Source organism: Myodes glareolus, chromosome 6 (genome assembly GCF_982192425.1).
Source record: "Myodes glareolus chromosome 6, mMyoGla1.1, whole genome shotgun sequence".
NCBI classification, from domain to species: Eukaryota; Metazoa; Chordata; class Mammalia; order Rodentia; family Cricetidae; genus Myodes; species Myodes glareolus.
The window spans coordinates 37117709-37130483 of NC_142031.1; positions in this window are offsets into that span (position 1 = coordinate 37117709).

Consider the following 12775-nt stretch of genomic DNA (forward strand, 5'->3'; position numbering starts at 1 on the left):
GTTTAGTTTTGCTGACCTAGGTAAGTTCTACCCTGCAATATATCTAAAGCACTTTCTTTATTCATTAATGGTAATCACAGCATACAGAGGGGAATTCCACATCATATTACATTGAATCTGTAGGTGGCTTTAGGTAGTATGGTCGTTTTTACAGTGCTAATCTAGTGTTCCATGAGCACTGGAATTCTTTCCATCTTCTGATAGCTTCTACAGTTTCTGTTTTTGGAAAGACTTAAAATTTTTGTCGTATGATTTGTTTGCTTAGATTTAGCCCAAGATTTTTTTTTTCCATTCAAAAATTTATACTTCCTCCCCTCCTCCCATTCCCCTCCTGCTCCCCTACTCACCCTCCTCCCTCCTGTCCTCCTTAAGAGAGGAAAGGGTACCCTGCCTTGTAGGAAGTCCAAGGCTCTCCCCTTCCTTCCAGACCAGGAAGGTGTGCCTCCAAATAGACTAGGGTCCCAAAAAGCCAGCAGATGCAGTAGAAACAGGTCCCAGTGCCATTATCATTGACTTTTCAGTCTGCCCCCATTGGCAGCCACATTCAGAGAGTCCAGTTTGATCACATGCTCTTTCAGTCCTGGTCCAGCTGGATTTGGTGAGCTCCCATTAGATCAGGCACACTGTCTCAGTGGGTGGACCAACCCATCACCGTCCTGACTTCGTTGCTCATCTTCCCTTTCCTTCTGCTCTTCAACAGGACCTTGGGAGGTCAGTTCATTGCTCTGATGAGGGTCTCTGTCTCTATCTACATCCTTTGCCATATGAAGATTCTATTGTGATATTCGAGTTAATTATCTGTGTGATAGTTGTTCAAGGCCAGTTCAGGCACCCTCTCCTCTGCTGCCCAAAGACCTAGCTGGGGACATAATTAACCCAATTTAAAAATGGTGTGCTGAACTAAACAGAAAATCCTCAACAAAAGAAGTTCAAATGTCCAAAAGACACTTAAGGTCATATTCAACTTCCTTAGCAATCAGGGAAATACAAATCAAAACCACTTTGAGATACCATCTTACACCTGTCAGAATGGCTAAAATCAAAAACATCAATGATAGCTGATGCTGGAGAGAATGTGGAGTAAGGGGAACACTCATCCATTGCTGGTGGGAATGCAAACTTGTGCAACCACTTTGGAAATCAGTGTGGCGGTTTCTCAGGAAATTCAGAATCAACTTACCTCAGGATCCAGAAATGCCACTCTTGGGAATATACCCAAGAGATGCCCAATCATACTACAAAAGCATTTGTTCAGCTATGTTCATAGCAGCACTATTTGTAATAGCCAGAACCTGGAAACAACCTAGATGCCCCTCAATGGAAGAATGAATAACAAAAGTGTGGAATATATACACATTAGAGTACTACTCAGTGGTAAAAAACAATGACATCTTGAATTTTGCATGCAAATGAATGGACATAGAAAACACTATCCTGAGTGAGATAACCCAGACCCAAAAAGAGGAATATGGTATGCACTCACTCATTAGTGGACTCTAGCCATAAACAAAGGACATTGAGCTTAGAGTTGACAAGCCTAGAGAAGCCACATAAGAAGGTGAACCCAAAGAAAGACATATAGAGATCCTCCTGGAAATTGGAAGCAAACAAGATAGCAGGGCAAACATTGGAAGCATGGGGGTGTGGGTAGGGGTGGAGGTAAGGTTGGGGAAAGGGGAAAAGGGGAGAGAGAAGGGAGAAGATAAAGACTGGGGAGAGCTTGAAAGAGTGGGAGGGTGGAGATGGAGGAAAGGCTGATATAGGAGCAGAGAAGAAGATATCTACATTAAGGGATCCATTTTAGGGTTGGCAAGAGACTTGTCTCTAGAGGGGATCCCAGGCACCCAAGATTTTTTAAAATTATACCTATTATAAAAAAAAGTATTGTTCCCTGATTTATTTCTCAGTATCTTTGTTATTTGTATATAGGAAGGCTACTGATATTTTTTCTTTTTATGAGAAGGTGCAGGGAAGCTGGGAATGATCTATTCTTTGGGATTCATAGGGGACACTGAAAGAGGGGAAAGAGAAACTGTAGGTGGTTTTCTGTTACAAAACTAGAGACAAGATTAAGGGATTTAGTCTCGGGCAATAGAGAGTGGAAAAGTTCTCCTAGGAGCTTATCTGGTCTTCTCTAAGGACAGCTGAGAAGTACATTAATATATATGTATAACGGTAAGTTACTCAGAGTTGGTTTAATGATTTCAGACTGAGTCCATTTTTGCCATCACTTTGACATAATGTAATGAATATTACCATACTGTCTGCTATATAATATTTGAGTTTATTTATGTGTCTATATGTATATTCCCCTTGCCTTAACATTAGTTATCAGTGCGATCTGATCATATATAACCATCAACAATTTTTTTTATACAAATCATGTCAAATTCAAGATTCTGGTGCATGTTAATTCCCCTATTCCTTTTAAATAAAAGAAAATAATATACATGAAATATCCTATTAAAATCCAGCCTCTTTCAGTTATGTTTTATTGCTTAAATTCTGTGCATAGTTTCTCCACTTACAACATAATGGAGACTTAAGGTACAATTGTATTGGCAAGTTTTATTAAAATTCTGCTTATGATTCAGATTTCAGAGCTGCTGTAGTATTCTGGGACTTGTTTTTTCTCAATTTGTCTCATTTTATCCAGAGTTGCTTAAATTTCTCATATTTGCAACTTGCTTAAAATGCAAACTTTTAAATCATAACTTGCAAAAATATATGAGAAGCTTTTGAGAATGAAACTTATGATAGTTCTCTCATACTCTCTCCCTTTCTGTCTTCTCTCTCTCTCTCTCTCTCTCTCTCTCTCTCTCTCTCTCTCTCTCTCACTCTCTTTCAATGCAGTTGCTTGTTTTGAAAGACATAGTGTTATAGTGTTTTCACTTAATGAGCAAGTATTTGAAAAATAACCACAGAACTTCTAAGTACAGTATGTTTTTCGTTAGATAGAATTTAGAGTTTCCAGGAAAGTGTGTAAAAACATATTTTCTTTTATCATATTAAATAAGCCATTGATAAATAAATGTTAGTTTCCCAGAGCAATTTGGAACTGTCCAGATTCATTTTTCTGCAACACTTCTTGGATGAGAAATATTTTAATATATTTTTACACAAAGTGCTGTGCATTTATATTGCTAATATATTGCTAAGTATTAATATTGCTATATTTATCACTAGAAGATTCTGCATAAAGAAGTGTGCTCTTGGCCATCTTATGGATACAGGATAGGAATGTTATTAAGCATCCTAAAATAAGCAGTTTAGGACCCCGAATAAATAAAGAACTACCCACAAAACAATGCTCCAAGGTTTGGGTTGAGACTGATTGGAATCCCTTTTTTTGGTTGTACATGTGTTTTCCCACATGCCTTAGGATTATATGCAAGAGGTTTATTACCTGGAAAGGAAGTGGCAGTGTCTGTGTTATTCTTTTTCTCAGGTTACTGTGATCATGGTTGGGCTTCGAAGTGACTTCCACTATAGATGCTTCTGTAGACTGTGTACAAACAGATTATGAGTTTTAACAAGTATGGTGGACTTTGATTTTCTTTGCCACCCTACTGTAGTAGATGCAAGGGAGAGTTTTCTTTCTTTGGAGAATCTGAAACATATTTCCTGGAACACAGGGTGGTCTTAAAATAAGAATGCATCTGAGCCTAGAATTATAACTGCCTGTTTTGTGAGATTCTGAATCAAAGCAGAGAAAGTCTAGAGAAAATTTGTGTTTTTTCTTCCAAGAGAAATGTGTTCCTGTAATCTCAACACACTTGTAACATTTTTTAAAATTTAAGATTAATTCATTTGAAACATTAAGTTTCCCATTTATTAAGTCAAACATTAAGTAGGAGAGTGTATGAGGAAAGACACTTAAAAGAATTCCCACACTAGCTCAGAATTTAGAAAATAGATGGTTATTTATTTAGGAGTAAACACACAAATATAATCTTCTGCTGGAACAGAGACCAGAAACGGATATTTGCAACCTGCAACCTTAACAGAGAGACTGGAAAAGAGGCTGGACGCTAGCTCCTCATCAGCATATATAGCACAAGAGGCCACACCCCAGTAAGACTTCCGACAGCAAGTTTACATTCTGACTCATTTCAATAAATTTTCTTTTGAAAATGTTCATTTGAAAAGATTATTTGTATTTTAATCATGTGTTTGCATGTGTAGTGGCAAATATCTGTTCTTCAGTAAAATTACCAGTGGGCTCCAGAGGAGAATATTAGATCTGCTATAGCTGGAGTCATGAGTTGCCCAGTGTTATTGCCTGGAATCAAACTTGGGGTCTTTGAAAGAGCTGCAAGAGCTCTTAACCACTGAGGCATCTTCTAGACCCAATATTCATATATCCCAGAAGTTAGCTGTTAACTGTGTTAAGAAAAATCACTATATATAGTTTTCTATAATGTTTGTCATACTTATTCATTAGTGGTTTAAATTATTCCATTCACGGGTAATCTGAGATGATCTTATTTTGTATATTCTCAAGCTTCTTTACTTTAATTAATTAGTGGTTTAAATGGCTCATCTGTAACAGGACACTCATTTACAAGAGAAGACTTGCTTTAAACCAATGAGAATATGTATCTGTTGAGTTCATCACCATCAAGTCACAGGGAAAATTATGGATGGCAGAAGGAATGTGATAAGCTGAGGATAAGAACCAAATGTTATGAAATGGAACATTGTCTCCTGGGTATGATATAGTCATTCCCTCATGGACTCACAGCAGGTGGTGTTACCAGTGTCATTGAGAGTATGGTTACTAGTAGTTTTCCGATGATGGGGTGGTAGTTCCACACCCATGCAAAAAGGGCAACACTAATTAGATTTTGCAGGTTATCGGAAAATAAAAAGACATAAAATTAAGGATAACTTGTTGGAGGAGGTATGAAAGGAGTGAAAGGGAGAAAATGGTGTTAGAAATAATCATACTTCACTTTATATGTGCCTAACCTTTTCAAAAATGAATTTAAATTTTAAAAATGAAAGTAAATAAAAATGTCAATAATGTAAAGAAAAAAAGACAAATACCTAAGAATCAGTATAAAAATAACACAATGAAATTCTGTGCATCACCAAACTTCCAAAGGCATACAAGCTAAACTAATAAAACTATCTTAAAATATTTACATGTGTGGTCTTGTGAAAGCAAGTGAACAAGGTTCTATTACATGCTGCTTTCTCAAAAAGATAAACACTACATTATAATTTTAAAAAATCTCCATTCTTCAGTAAGGAAACTACTTTCCCCAAATTTCTACACCAGGGTGGTGTTGACCGTCAACATCTATGACATATCCTAAAATGTAAGAATCTGATTGGCAATAAACAAGGGACACAAAGTAGTACTTCAGAATTTGCAGATATAGCAATAAAAAAGTTGACAGTTTCGAGAGAAAATGCATTTAGTCGCAAATTTGCCAATTTGAAATTTATTATGATTTCCATTATCATCCCAAAAGATATTTTGTAGAATGCAAAAAAGAAATTCGATATTTGCAAATTCCTAATTATGTAGTACTGTTATAAATAAGAAAAACAAAGTTTTCCCCTGAAAGTGATATCAATAATGATAATATATTATTGGCATATCTGTGAGCAAGAAATCCATGAATAGGATGGAGTCAGAAAAAAGGGGAAATAATATAATTTCATATAAAGAAGAAATTATAAAACTTTCTAATTTGTAATTAAATAATTAAATGAATTTGGATGATTTTCTTTTCTTAAATTAATTTCTTAAAAATTTTACAGCCATACATATACACAAACATCTACACTCACATACATCATATCACATAAAAATAAATAATTGACAATTTTTATAAATGAATAAGGAAAGCTAATGTAACACTATAAATATGAATGAAAGAGTGCTAAATGAATGCTTAACACAAAAAGAAACAAATATGCCTATGAATGAAAAAGAAAATAAAAGGATATGACTGCTCCTAAGTAGTTGAGGTACAAGTTCTAGTAGGTAAGAAGAAACTACAGGAAGACATAGAGATTTCTAGGAGATCTAGAGTGGACATAACCAGCCGACTGTACTAGGACGTGTGAGGAGATGGGGGTGGACACAGGGAAGAGCCAGGATACCAGAAGACCAACAGCTCAAAAAAGACAAAAGGACTACATAAACACAATGGCTGGTAATAGGGGAAAGGGCAGCCAGGCCTTTAGGGTGGAAAAACAGTGTAATGGAAAGAATTTGACAGTCAGGCGTATCCTGTGATAATTTTAGTCTAACAGGTAGGGACTGAGGGATGCTGGAAAAACCTTATGAACAGTCTCCTTTGATATGTTAATAGGCACCTCAGTCATTTGTCCCTTTGAGACAAATGAAACCTAACACCTATAAACATACTTTTCTGTGGTATGTCACCTTACTTGAATTCTTAAGATCAGCTGTATGAATTACGTAAAAGAACAAATGACGAGAATAAAGTAGGTGCCATGTATTTATCTGTAATAGATAATTCTCATACTTATAGATTTTGTTTTCTTAATATATGTTTCATCTATAATTGCCAAGAAGATCAGATATTGGATCAGTTGCAGGGAAGGAAGCATCATATGTCTGCTGCCACAGTTTTCAGGCTTATTGCCACTAACTAAACTAAATGCCATAAACTAAATGAGGCGTTATAGTGCAGCTATATTTATGGAAGACATATTACAAGTAAATTATTTGAATTTCTTCATCTTACATTTTGGAGACTGATGATTCTCCATGATTCCTTTTTCTTGTCTTCCCTATGAAAGATAGTGAATAAATATTTGTTGAATAACAAGCTCATAAAAATAATGTTACAAAGTTGGGCAGTCTCATAAAGAAAACTTTCATGTCAACTTCTGGGACTGATGTCATTAATTATGGCTACTATAAAATTTACCTTTAATAGAATTCATTTATTTCTTTTTCTATTTATTCAATAATCACAACTCATTCAATCAACATGCATGAAGTACTTAGTTTTTTCCATACAGTGTACCTAGTCTTAGGTATGGAGACAAGCAATACTAAGTCAGCAAACCATTTTACAAACCTTTCTTTTTAGTTGCAGTGAATTGGTGATGAAAATAAAAGCTGTGAGTATGTAAATAACTGGAAAACTAATATTTTAAGTTCTCATATATAAATAAAATGACTTAATCCTACTTAATGTGTGTAACTTAAGTTTTTTTTTATTTTTTTGTATGTTTATTTGTTTTCTACCACAAAGAAATAGTGTTCTTTGTAGAATTTGTTCTTGAGGGAAGTCATTGGGGTCAGAGAGAGTGAATTTTATGGACAAATTTTATCCTCTGTATTTTAGATTGTGTCTTAACACTCCCTGAACTTTGCTGATGTATTTGCATCCATCATGGGAGAAGAATAAAGCCACATCTCTTTTTGGTATATGTTGAACACATTGTGGAATTTTGAGATAAAATGCTGAAAGTCTATAAAGATTACTACCAGATGCTAGGGCTATATACATTTCTTACTAACTCCCTGAACTTGTAACTAAGAAGCATGTTATTACTTTATGTATAGACTCAAGACTTTAAAGAATTTAATCATAAGCCATGATAGACTTCAAATCAGGGACCTATCTAATAATCATGAGCTGAATTGAATTCTGCTAGTTACTTCATAATAAGAACTATGTGAAGGATGAGGAATGTATGGCATGATTTTTGTCCCCATTGTATTGTGAGTTAAAGTCCTGTTCTTTCTTATTTAATTTTACTATGGTAATTCATTGTTAGAATCTGCTTTCACTTGTGAAAATGTGAGGCTTCTATGCTTGTCTCTGAATTTTTGTGTGGAATGTGTTTAATATTATTCAGCCCAATTTCTTCATTGATAGAAATCAAATATTATAGTTCAAACCAATTACATCTAGAAGTAGAAATGGTGTGATTTGAATTCTAAATGTCTTTCATAGCCTCATGTGTTTGCATAGCTGGTCTCCCCTGGTGCTGCTGTTTAGAAAGATTTGGAATCTTTGGGACATAGAGCCTTACTAGAGGAAGTAGTTTCTGGAGACAAGATGTCTTCAGCCTTATCTGATATCTCTTTCTTCTATGCTTCCTAACTGTCAATATGGTGTGACCTCCCAGTCTCAGGATCCTGGTGTCAATTATTCTCTGTGCTTGTAAGCTACATCTCTTGGAACTGTAAGGCAGAGTTAACCATCTCTCCTCTTAAGTTGCGTTGATCAGGTATTTTGTCTCAATAAAATGTCAAATAATTAAGACAAGGAGTAAAGTCCTTTTTCTCTTATGTTCACCTAAATCTTTCTTCTACTGTGATCTCTGGCCATGCCTGATGTTTGCCTTTGATGATGAATGCAGTGTGGCAACTGCAATAACAGCAGGGAAAGGTAGTGCTTGTAATGCCTTTAAGGTTTCAGAGGGCAGGATAACATTTGCTGCTCAAATGTACTAGGTAAGAAAAAATTTGATTTTCACATACAGACTATTTTCCTTATTTAAAAATAAATTTAGAAGTTATCTAAAATCTGTCCTTATGCTAATTGTAATGCAGGCTTCTGTAGTTGGGTACGCATGGATGCTATCAACTGAGGATATATAGAATAACAATTGTATGCTACTTCAGAGAGGTTGACGTATTTCAAGAAACCAATTAGCACAGAAGACACATCAGATCCTGACTCACTGCTGTGAAAGTTGATTCCTGACTGTTGACAGTGGTTTCTGTCCTGCCCAGTCCTGCAGCTGTTCAGTCCCAAAGAAATACACGGAGGTCTACAGTAATTATAAACTGGTTGGCCTATTAGCTCAGGCTTCTTATTAACTAATTCTCAAATCTTATATTAGCCCCTAATTCTTGTCTGTGTTAGCCAGGTGGCATGGTACCTTATATTAGTGAGATATTCTCATCTTGATTGCTCTGTGTCTGGATGATAACTGCAGACTGACCTGACCATTTTCCAAGGGCACATGACTGCTTTGCTTAAATCCTTCAGTGTATTGTTGATACCAAAGGTATGCTGATAGAAGTCAGAAGCAACCAATTTTCCTGCCCAAAAATCATCCTAAAATTTACCTTCATTATTAAAATCTTTTTAAAAACTTTATAGGGCAGGTGAGGTTCATCAGTCATGACTTGTAATGTTTTGATTCCATTTTGACAAGTAAGTGCTAATTTTAACTTTCATAATTTGTTAATTTTGTCATTTTGGTTCTGTCTTTGCTACAATGTGATTGCATTCAAGCTAAAGATTTTGATCTGTATTATGAACTCATGTATGAGAAGTATTAAAAGTGAGAGCCAGAGTAGGGTTTCAGCTACCATGTATTGAGTGGTAGTCACCACTGATCGTTAAGGTTGATGCAACCTGCTTGCTGTATAGGGACATAAAACTGTGTTGAAGCCAAGTTTAAGACTGCTTAGATGCTGGGCAGTGGTGGCATACACCTTTAGTCCCAGCACATGGGAGGCAGAGGCAGGCAGAGCTCTGTGAGTTTTAGTCTACAAAGCAAGGTCCAGGACTAGCTCCAAAGCTACACAGAGAAACCCTGTCTCAAAAGAACAAAGAACTGCTTAGGTGTTCATTTATTTGTTTTTTCTTTGTTATTTTCTATTTATTTAAATAGTTACATATGCATACTGAGTAACTGAGTGTGGCAAACTATGGATGAAGATTTGATCAAAGCAGATGTGTGAAGATAGAAAAGGTCAGAAATATTAACAAACCATAGAAATCCAAAATAATTGCCAAAATAAATAGAGTGTGAATCCTTAATCAAATACAGTACAACTGTGGTATGTATAGAAGCAGAGAGCTAAATTGTGAAATTTGACCACACTAATATTCTCATAAATCTCTGTTCATGCAACTTGTCAAGTGCTTGTATTCTTCAGTATGGAGTATGCATCATCCCAATATCCCATCTCAGTAAATCACCTCATGACCTAATACTCAACCAGTCTTCAATATGAATTTTCAGATGCAATACAAGTCCAAGATTAATTAAATATTATACAAAATTAATAGAGGCCATTGATTAGAAAAAATATTTATTATTCTCAAAACTTTCAGGGTAAGGAATCTAAAAAAATTACTTTTCCTTTCAGAAATGAAATGTACAATGCATATGGAATTAGTATTTTTTTCTACCAAACCCTTATGGCCATCAGTGGGAAAAATATGAGCAGAAATCTTCATAGGTCTAACTCATCTGTGATCATACAAACTACTATTATAAATGTATCAATTAATATTGATGATATAGTTTTGTTGTCAGAAATCATGAACATGTTCTATTCAAACACTAGTAAAGAGGCATAATATTATTCTGAGATCAGATATACACAGCATCTATATAAATATACACAATCATACATGTATGCATGTGTGTAAATACATACTTATAGTCACATATGCTTATATATACAAATAAATATACATATTCAATATGTAAATGCATATATTCACAAATATGCATATATACTTATAGACATATACACGTGCATATGCACATATATACTTACAAAATATGCATACATAATTATACATGTACATACATATAGTTTATGTATATAGAGATAAATAGATCAATAATAATACACAAAAATGTTTATAAATATAGGTTCTTATCATATGGGACTATCGTTTCCACTAAGTTTTATTTTCATGTGAAGGCGTTTTGTTGAATGACAATGTTAGACCTTGCTATGGTTCTCAGAAATACTTTTATATTTTTACTATAAGTAGTCATTTCCATGCCAATTCCAAAGTTTAATGAATTGGTGCTATAAACAATGACTGGGAAGATACTCCTGCAATTACTCAGGATTCTGGGTTTTCAAATGTGGATGTCATATTGTATTTACATTTCTTAAGTAAAGAATAATTCTGTGTCATATCTGTAGAATTCATACTCTTTGACTTTTAGAGAAAGTTCAAGTGGACCCATATTTAAATATATATGTAAATCAATATACAAGAATAAGACCGCTTTAAAGAGAACCACAGAATCACATGTATTTTGTTTGAAGAAAGACTAAAAATAAGACTCTAACTTGTCCACAGTATTTTTCAGTGTGAACCAGAATTTCTGTATAGTATTGTGTGTGTGTGTATGTATGTAATAAATTTTCTTGATAATTTTAGGCAAGGTATTAGTTTCATAGATATAATTTATATTTGTCTGATATTCACTTATGGAATGATAAAATATTCTAATCCAAAGTTGATACCAAGTTAACATGATACATACTCATACATAGTTCATTTATCCTGAGGGTCTTCTGAGTCAGTATTGTAAATGTCCCAAGCATCTCATTATCCCTCATCAGAGTGGTTCAGGGTGAAATGGAGATATGAGTTTTTTTTAATGCTAACACCAACTTAAGTTTACCATATAGTTTACCAGATTTCATAGATTCCCATAATTCTTCCTTTGAATCTTATTCATATGTGCCATCAACCAATTATCTTCCCATTCACCACACTAGTTAGAGCACAGGTACCCTTTACAAAAATGATGACTTGTTACCAGCACTTCATTTCAGCTCCATCAGAGTAACTTGACTGCTCCATTTGAACCTGTCTAAACTGTAACTCTCTCTACTGTCTAAATTACTAATCTTGAATATGATTTTTCTAACTACTTCAATATCAGTCTCATTTACATATTAAATATCAATATCTACAGAATTTTTACCTCTAAAATCAAACTTCCACATAGACAAAAACAAACCTTTGTGATTTTAGATTATATAAAGGTCTATTGTCACCAACCCTGTTATTTATCTCCTCAATGTCTATCAATGACACACTGATCATTTTCCCTTTAACCCATTGAGTTTTATTTTCATTCCATTATATGAGGTTGGAAACCTATATTTGAAATTATCATCTAAATAATAATCCATAACAAATAAAGAGAAAAAATAATAGCAGATTCAGCTGGGCATGTAGAACACTGAGTGAGTCTATGGGAACGCTAAGCTGGCAGCACACCTGCTGGCCAGGAAAAGTGCCTATCCTTACTAACCAGAATGAAAAGCACACAAATTCATTGAAGTATAATAATTATAGAAGTCTTGTCTCAACAATGGAGATAAATTACGCTCTATTAAAGCAGTTTCTGACCACATCTGATAAATATAGGAAGTTCTTTAGAGGACAGATTATTGGAAAATTCTTAACTAGACTCTTGAACAAAGAATGTAAGCCTATGAATGTATTCAGTGTTAATTTACAAAGTACAGTGTTTGATATAATCAAAGAAATTATGCATATGAAGGAGTTTGTGATAAAGAGAAAAATAAATCAATAAAGATTGTACAATGACACAGTGTTACATCCATCTCCCCAAGGCATTCAAACAATTGTCACAAAGGTGTCTATTTTACTCAGAGAGCTCCACAGAGATAACATAGTTATATATAAACTGAAATTGAACATTTAGTATTCAAAAGTAATATATAAACTTGCATGCATACTTTACATATGAGAAAGCAGATTATTTCAAGTTCAGTACATTTGAAAACATAGAAAAAAGCTATTCAAAATCAAGCAAAGGAAAAATAACTTCTTTTTTCCTCAATGTAATTAAAACATACCTTAGAGCTGAGGAAAACTTCAAGTGTTCTAATATAGATACAAGTGATGTTCTCACTAAAGATGACAAAGTAATTACAAACATACATAGCTCAAAAATTGGAGTAAAACTTTTTAAACATTATGGAGCTATGACTTCACAGATCCAGAAACACAGTCAGTCTCAAACACAA